This window comes from Monodon monoceros, unplaced genomic scaffold, assembly GCF_005190385.1.
Source record: "Monodon monoceros isolate NGI ecotype Baffin Bay Population unplaced genomic scaffold, NGI_Narwhal_1 Super_Scaffold_7, whole genome shotgun sequence".
NCBI lineage: Eukaryota > Metazoa > Chordata > Mammalia > Artiodactyla > Monodontidae > Monodon > Monodon monoceros.
The window spans coordinates 89,704,820-89,713,461 of NW_021703784.1; the positions used below are offsets into that span (position 1 = coordinate 89,704,820).

Below are 8,642 nucleotides of genomic sequence, written 5' to 3' on the forward strand. Positions count from 1 at the left end.
TATTTTAAAGGGATTTTAATTGTAATAAAAAATCTTTTATCTTTACCTACAGTTACAATTTCTAATATTCCTTATTCCTTTGTGATGATCCATTATTTCCAACTGGTACTATTTTCCTTTTGTCTAAAGGACTTCCTTTAAAATTTTATGACATGAAGGTCTACTGCTGATGAAATGTTCCATATGTCTGAAGAGGCCATTTTTCACCTTCATTTTTAAGAACTACTTTCTAGGTTAACAGTTTTAATTTCCTTTCAGAACTTTGAAGATGTTGCTCTACTGTCTTCTCACTTGCATGTTTTTCTGCTGAGAAATCATCATTATCTTTGTTCCTCTCTGTCTTTTTACTCTGGCTGCTTTTAAGATATTCTCTCTATTATTGCTTATGAGCAATTTGATTAAAATGTGTCTTCAAATAGTTTTATTCATATTTCTCGTACATTGGTTTTCTTAGATTTATGAGTTACAGTTTTCACCAAATTAAAACATTTCTGGCCATGATTTCTCAAATATTTCCTCTCTTTGGGGACTCTAATTACATATATACTAGGTTCCTTGAAGTTCTTTCATAGCTCACTGACAGTATCTTTTGTTTTTAATTTTTTTTCTCTGTGTTTCATTTGGAATGGTTTCTTTTGACATGCCTTCAAGTTCACTAGTCTTTTCTTCTGCAAAGTCTAATTTGCTAGTAATCTCATCCAGTGTCTTTTTCATCTCAGATATTATAATTTTCATTTCTATAAGTTCTATTTGATTCTTTTTTACATCTTCCATATCTCTACTTAACTTTTTGCACATCTGGAACACAGTTATATTAACTGTTTTACTATCCATGTCTGCCAACCCTAATATCTGTGTTATTTCTGAGTCATTCTTTTAATTTCTATTTCTTCTTTGTATGATGTTTATTTTCCTACAGTTATCTAGTACTCTTTGATTAGCTGCCACACATTGTGAATTTTACTTTTTTGGATGCTAGATATCTATATGCCCAGAAATATTTTTGAATTTTGTTCTGTGACATGGTTAAATTACTTGTAAACAATTTGATCTCTTTATACTTGATTTTAAGATTTGTTGGGTGGGGGCAGAAGACCTAAGTAGACATTTCTCCAAAGAAGTCATACAGATGGCCAAGAGGCGCATGAAAAGATGCTCAGCATCACTAATTATTAGAGAAATGCAAATCAAAACTACAATGAGGTACCACCTCACACCAATCAGAATGGCCATCATTAAAAAGTCTACAAATAATAAATGTTGAAGAGGGTGTGGAGAAAAGGGAACCCTCATAAACTGCTGGTGGGAATGTATATTGGTGCAGCCACTATGGAGTTCCTCAAAAAACTAAAAATAGAGTTATCATATGATCCAGCAATCCCACCCCTGGGCATACACTCAGACAAAACTGTAACTGAAAAAGATACATGCACCCCTATGTTGACAGCAATACTATTTACAATAGCCAAGACATGGAGACAACCTAAATATCTATCGACAGATGAATGGATAAAAAGGATGTGAGATATATATATATATATATATATATATATATATATATATATATACACAAAGGAATATTACTTAGCCATAAAAAAGAATGAAATAATACCATTTGCAGCAAAATGGATGGATCCAGAGATTATCATACTAAGCAAAGTAAGTCAAAAAGAGAAAGACAAATCCAATATGATATCACTTACATGTGGAATCTAAAACATGACACAAATGAACATATCTATGAGACAGAAACAGATACACATATGTAAAGAACAGACTTGTGGTTGCCAAGGGGGAGGGCGGATAGGGAAGGAAAGATTGGAAGTTTGGCATTAGGAGATGCAAACTAGTATATATAGGATGGATAAACAAGGTTCTACTTTATAGCACAGGGAACTACATTCAATAACCTGTGATAAACTATAATGGAAAAGAACATGAAAAAGAATATATATATACGTATAACTGAATCACTTTGCTGCACAGCAGAAATTAACACAACATTTTAAATCAACTATACTTCAATGAAATATTTAAAAAATGATTTGTTGGGTGGGACTAGAGCAGTGTTGGTCTAGGGCTAATTATTCTCCATTAATGAGGTAAGGACCTTGTTAGTATGCTACCTGATGCTCCAATAATCATGAAGATTTTCTGTTTTTCAAGTGGGAACACGCAATATCACCAGTCCTTTTCATGCTCTAGTAAGCATTGCCTCTGATTATCTCTGAAGGTCTTTCTCCATTCCGGGGTAGTTCACACAAATGCATTCACACAAATGCATGTGTGAATCAGAACTCTGCTGAATATTTGAGGAGCGCCTAACTGATATTTGGAATTCTGTCTTTGTGGGGTTCCTTCTTGTTTGGGACCATGTCCTATGAACTATAGCTCTCTCCCTCTTGTCTCCTTGAACTCTTAACTCCATCTCCTCAACTCTTGGAATCCACCTGCTTTTTCCTGGATCTCCCTCCTTGCAACCCAGCCTGGAAACTCTCTGAAGATAGTACATTAATAAATTGGGACAATAGTATCTTAGTCTGTTCAGGCTGCTATAACAGAGTTACATAGTGGCTTATAAACAAGAGAAACTTATTTCTGACAGTCTTGTGAAGTCCAAGATCAAGGCACCAGCTGATTTGATGTATGATGAGGCCCCTCGTCTTCCTGGTTAATAGATGTCCCTTTTCTCACTGTGTTCTCACATGGCAGAAGGAATAAGGAAGCTCTCTGGGGCCTCTTTTGTAAGGACACTAATCCTATTCATGAGGGTCCCATCCTCATGAGCTGATCACATCTTAAAGTCCTTACCTTCAAATATCATCACATTGCAAACTAGGTCTCAACATATGAATTTGGGAGGAACACAAACATTCAGTCTATAGTACATACTATACCAACTAGCCCTTCTTCACAGCATGAATTATAATTGCAAATTGGCATCTGTTCGGGTGGTGATTTGGTATTTGCCACACACTAGACTCTAAATTCCATGACAGCAGAATCCTTATCTGTTGTCAGTCACTATTTCATAATTAGCAACTAACACAGTTCCTCATGTGTAGTAGATATAAATAATATTCTTAAATGAATGGTCTTAACACACTTTACATCTGTATTCTTTTTTTGGAAGTTTGGACTGTACCTTTCACCATAAGACCAACCCCCCTTTTAGCCTGAGGGAAACTTAGCCTCTGGGAATGGCTTAAACTCCCCTATAACAATGAAATGCTGTGCCTCTTGCCCAATTTTAGACATATTAGGAAGAGTTTCTTTAACAAAATTATATCTTGCAAATGAGTTTATTTTTGTTTGGATTGTAGTGATTCTGTAATTGTAGATTAATTGGTTCCATCTGCTCTGTGATTTTCCAATTAACAAGTAATAGCTTTCGAAAGTTAGTTCATTTCTGATGTGTAGGAATGTATTTAAGATGGTAATTTTTCCCCTTAATGCTCTCTGTTGCTACTTTTCTTTTTTTTTTTTTTTTTTCCTTTTCAAGTCCTGAGGCAAATGGTACATTTTTCCTCTGTTAGTTGAGGCCTTTCCAGGACAAATCTTCCTGAACAGGGTCATAAACTTTCTTTGCAATTGTTCTAGGTTCATTTATTATTTGCTGCTGTTCCTAGTACTGATTAATGACAGTAATTTTTAAGGCTAGAGATGTTTTATAATTCTTCTTACTTAAAAAATTGACTGACTGACTGATTAAGTTTCTTCCAGCTGAGTTTTCATACTAATAGAGATTCCTAACCGCAGAATACCTGCTGTAAGTGGATGGGAGGAAAGGGGAGTGAAGGGGGGAGCTTTCAAAATTATCTGAGCATAAATATTCAAGTCTATCACTTCCTACCAGAAAGCTGACCTTGGGCATTACATTACGTAATTGTAGGTATTATGAAACATTTGAAGTTTCTGGAGTATCTCCTTTCCTCCTCTTCATCATAAATACCACATAATCCAGGTCAAACAATTTTTAGAACCTCCAGGGTGTAATTTATATGATTTTGCTAAACAGTGACAAACTGTGGGATATAACAGAGAAACTGGTCTAGTAGCCAAAAACTTTCAGTTGGATCAGTGTTTCCTCAGAAAAACAAAAATAATGTATGCTAAAGAATGAGATCTCAGACTATGAAGTGATATTGCTTTATCAATTTATTCATTCAATGAGTAGTTTTTAACATTTACCATGTCTAGAAACTATTCTAGATGGTTGGCGTACCTCAGTGAATAAATCAATCATAGATATCTGTTCCCTTATAAAGCTTTCATTTCATTACAGGAAGGATAAACAATACAGAAAATAAATAACTAAATTAGAGATTACCACTTCACACCATGACAGAGTAACAGAGACTGGATTTATTTTCCTGCTTAAAAATAGAAACAGACAGAAAAGCAGGCAAAATATAAGAAACAAGGGTTTTCAGACATTGGACAACAGGCAGAACAAAACTGTGATACCTGAAAGTTAAACAAGGTTAGCCCTATGTTTTCACAAATTAAATGTATGGAAGCAGTTTCCAGACCACAACGCAGAGAGGAAGACTTCAAACAGGCATGTTTGCTGCATAGAAGATTCAAAGGATAGACTATTCAGAGGAAGATTGCCAGAATTTTGGGAACAGAGCATTGTAGATGAGGAAGAGACACAGAGAGGGATGCTTAGAGAGTTTCATGGGGGTTCCCTCAAGTCTTTGGCTGAGTACTGATTTGTATAAGCATGAGAAACAACCCAAGACAGTGCAAGAATAACCAGGAGGAGTAGATCAAACAATTCCAAAAGCTAACATAGCTATGAATAGTTCATGTTTCTTCCAGCTGGGTGAGAAAACTTTGTAGTACATGAGGCAGGGGTGGACTTCAGGTGGGTATCACTTTCATAATAAGGCTAAATTAATCCTAGAATAAAGCTTGCTCTGCACCTGTTCTCCCAAAGTTTAAAAGCAAGACTTTAAGTTGATTAAGTTGATTCCAAACAACTTAATTGTGTGTCAGAAAAACACCCACCATTATGCAAAGGAATATAGCAAAATCTAGCACTCAATAGCATAAAATTTACATTTGACATCTAATTAAAAATAATCAGGAATCCAAATGAGGAGAAAAATTTGAAACTTAACCAGGATAATGTCAATAAAAACAGATCTAGAAAGGATAGATATGATAGAATTTGCAGGCAAACATGTTAAAACAGCTATTATAAATATTTGCATATGTTTAGGCAAGTAGATAAAAATATAAAAATGACTATAAAAGAAATGAGAAACTTAACAAAACACCTACATGAAATTTCTGAAATTGAGACATAAATATCTGAAACGAAAATACACTGAAAGAGATGTAATGACAAATTTGAATGCTGCAGAAAAAAGATACAGCTATAGAAACAATTAAAAATAAAGCAGAGTTAAAAATAAAAGATTGAAAAAATTTTAAACCACCTGTGGTAAGTGGTTAAATATATGTGGAACTGGAGTCTCAGAAGAAAGGAAGAAAGACAGAAAAGATATTTGAAGGAATAATAGTCAAAAATCTTTCCAAATTTTATAAAAATTACACAACCACAAAGATAAGAAGGTCAATGAAACACAAACTAAATAAACATAGCAAAAACAAACCAGGGCAGAGAATAATCAAATTGCTGAAGACCAGTGATAAAACAGACAAACAAAAATAAATAAAAGCAGACATAAGGAAGGGTAACAGAAGAGCAAAGTTAAGAAAAATAGTAGATATCTCACCAGAAACTATTCATGCCAAAAGACAAAAAGGGGAAACATCTTTGAACTATAAAATAAATAGAACGATATATCCATTGAAAACATCTTCCAAAGTAAAGGTGAGAGTCCCTCCACAAACAGGCTATGGGATGGAAAGTAAGGGGTGGCGTAGTGGAGGTTGGAGGAAGGGGAGAAAACTTCATGGATATTTTCATTTCTTCTCACACTGCTGTATCTGTTTGCAGAGGGGTCAATGCCTCCTCCAATAAAGAAAGGGAAGAGTGTGATTCTCTTGGACACCTGGAACAGATCACTGAGGAACTGACCTACTAGACTTCATGGTCAGCTCTGTGGCTCTGCCACTGTAGATTCTGCTCTATACAGACAGCATGCAGAACACAATCTTGAGCCCTGCTCTCAGTGGCAGAGGGAGATCATCAATGTGATCCGGCTGGTAGCAAGGTGTTGACCATGGAGGCCTCTGCCACACTGAATCACATGATATAAATCATATGATGTAAACTCCACTCTCATGCTGGGGGAGAGAGTATGGATGCATTCTGGCATCCTCTCACCTGCATTTGAATTCGGTTGTTAAGGCATATAAATATTACATAATAACAAAGACCCCATTCCTGTCTTTCATAGTGAGTAGGTCCAGGAGCAAAGTGCTCACACGTAGAACTCATTTAGGGTGCAGCACCTGAGACAAAGTATCAAAGCCCAACCCTCATCTCCATCCAGAATGGCAAACAGCAGCCAACTGTCATGACCACATCAGTGTGCAGTGACTTGGGCCAGCTTGTACCCTTCCCATTCGATACCTTCATAAGCACAATTAGTTTGTGGAGAAAAGAGCCAGACAGCACCTCCAATCCACCATGCATGCACCTGCCATTTCACATATTAAACCAGAGGGTGAGACATGGGAGTTCATTCTTGGGAGTTCTTTTCCCCAGATTCTCTGAAAATTGGGGACAACCTTAAATCAGATGACATGACCAAAAACCAGGAAGACGGTACTGTTACGCTTGACCAGTCTTTCAGTGCTCAAGAAGATGTCTAAGGGGACCAGCTCCTGTGGTACCAGTACTGATAATACGGCATAGTTGCCCATGGCATCACTAGCTGAAACAAGGTTTGAGCAGAAAGATGCATCTGAGAAGAGTAGTTTTTATTGTGAAAATCTTGAAGTTGGCCTCTGAGAAAAAGCACGTGAGAATCGTGTCTAAATCAGAACACTTGGGTTCCCTGAGCCGCAGGAGAAAGAGAACAATGTGGGCTCCCAGCAGAAGGCAGGGAATCCGGGGAGGCGGAAGGAGTAGTGGTCAGCGCTGAGAAGACAGACCTCGGAGTTTTTCAGTTCTCCAGCCTGGCACTGGCAGAGTAGATCACATTCATATATCAGAAGTTACAAATACCGTGGAACATAAGCCTACTTTTAGCATTTCAAATTACTTTAAAAGAGCAGAAGGAGTAATATTAGCACAGATCAGAACAGTGACAATAATATAAGTCACTAGTGACTTCAGACAGGAGTGTGAGGCATTTTGTTTCTTGAATCCAGAGGCTGGGTCTACAGGTTGGTTGGTCCTCACGTGTCCCTGGATCTCATGTGGAAAACCTGTTCAATGAACTTACAGATTCTATTTTGTTAGGCCTATGAAGGAAATGGTGGGCTGCCATGAACAGTTTGGGATCTATTTTGCTAGGTCTGACTAGGCCTCCAATTTTCTACCTACAGGATAATGATGGGTTCCCCAAGGGGAGGAGTCAGTAACATTCCATAGCATCACCTCAATGCAAGTTGTAACTTGTGTCAAGAACTCTTGCATCCTGAAAACTGCTGCATCCTCATTAGAACATGGTCATACTTGCCAGCTTGGCCTTCCACCTACAATAAGGGCATCTGCTCCCTGCGTTCTTGGGCAAAGGTAACTGTTAACTGCATATCTGTGATTATCATAATCAATGTTAATTTACTAAAACACAGGTTTGATCATTGTTGTTTATCTAAAAACAACATATGCAAAGGGATTCACTGTTTGAAAATATCTCCATGGTCTTGGTGAAATAGGAATTAGGAACAGATTCTAGATAAACAGAAACACGGTCCTGTCCTGATTCACACATGAAACATTAAAAAAAGAAAAAAAAACTGCAAAAATGGAGACTGCTTCAGTGCTTAGGTTGACAAGAGACAAGGTTCAAAACGTTTGCACTCCTATATAGTTTGTATACCCCAGACGGACAATAGTTTCATGGATGTATTCTTATCTCATAACTTATTAAGTTGTATACATTAACAATGTAATTTTTTCTTTTAACATCAATCATACCTCAGTAAAGTGGATTTTTTAAAAAGAAATGAAATGCAATAAAAGGGGAGACATTCTCATTAAGAAGTCAGTTAAACGGGGCTTAAATTTTTCCCAAATCTATTCTCAAGCATCTTTATCTGCCTAGGATTCCAAATGAATGGTCACCTCTTTACACATGGGCAAAGAAATGGCAAAGTCCAGTTCCCCAATTGAGTTAACGTTATATTGGGTTCTCTTGCTTAGTTCAAGTCACCAATGTGGCAGAAACTGGGCAATCACAGACGTGCATTAATGGGGTCATCACCTGTAAAAGCATTTGTAAAGTCAAGAAGAAGTGGTCACTTTGTCCCTTTGGGGAATTTTATTCAGACAGTAGAGGAAGCTTATTAACTTTATTTTTGGTTTCTTTCTAATCAGACTGTGCCTCTTTGTTCATACCTGCTCCTTGATGTCAAATCTCAGGAGTGGGAGGAAAAGGAAGGGGTAACCATCATCTGCTTAACGCTTTACACCACAGGAAGCCAGCCAACGTGGATTGACAACTGAGATTCTTCTAAAACCACAGACGCCATAAATAGGTATGGACAGCGTCAAG

The 8,642-nt window shown here is 37.0% G+C and overlaps 1 pseudogene; it reads left to right on the plus strand.

Annotated features, from left to right (window-relative positions):
* LOC114887597 overlaps positions 1–7,516 on the plus strand; it is a 43,046-nt pseudogene extending 35,530 nt beyond the window's left edge.
* The last annotated feature ends 1,126 nt before the right edge of the window (positions 7,517–8,642 follow it).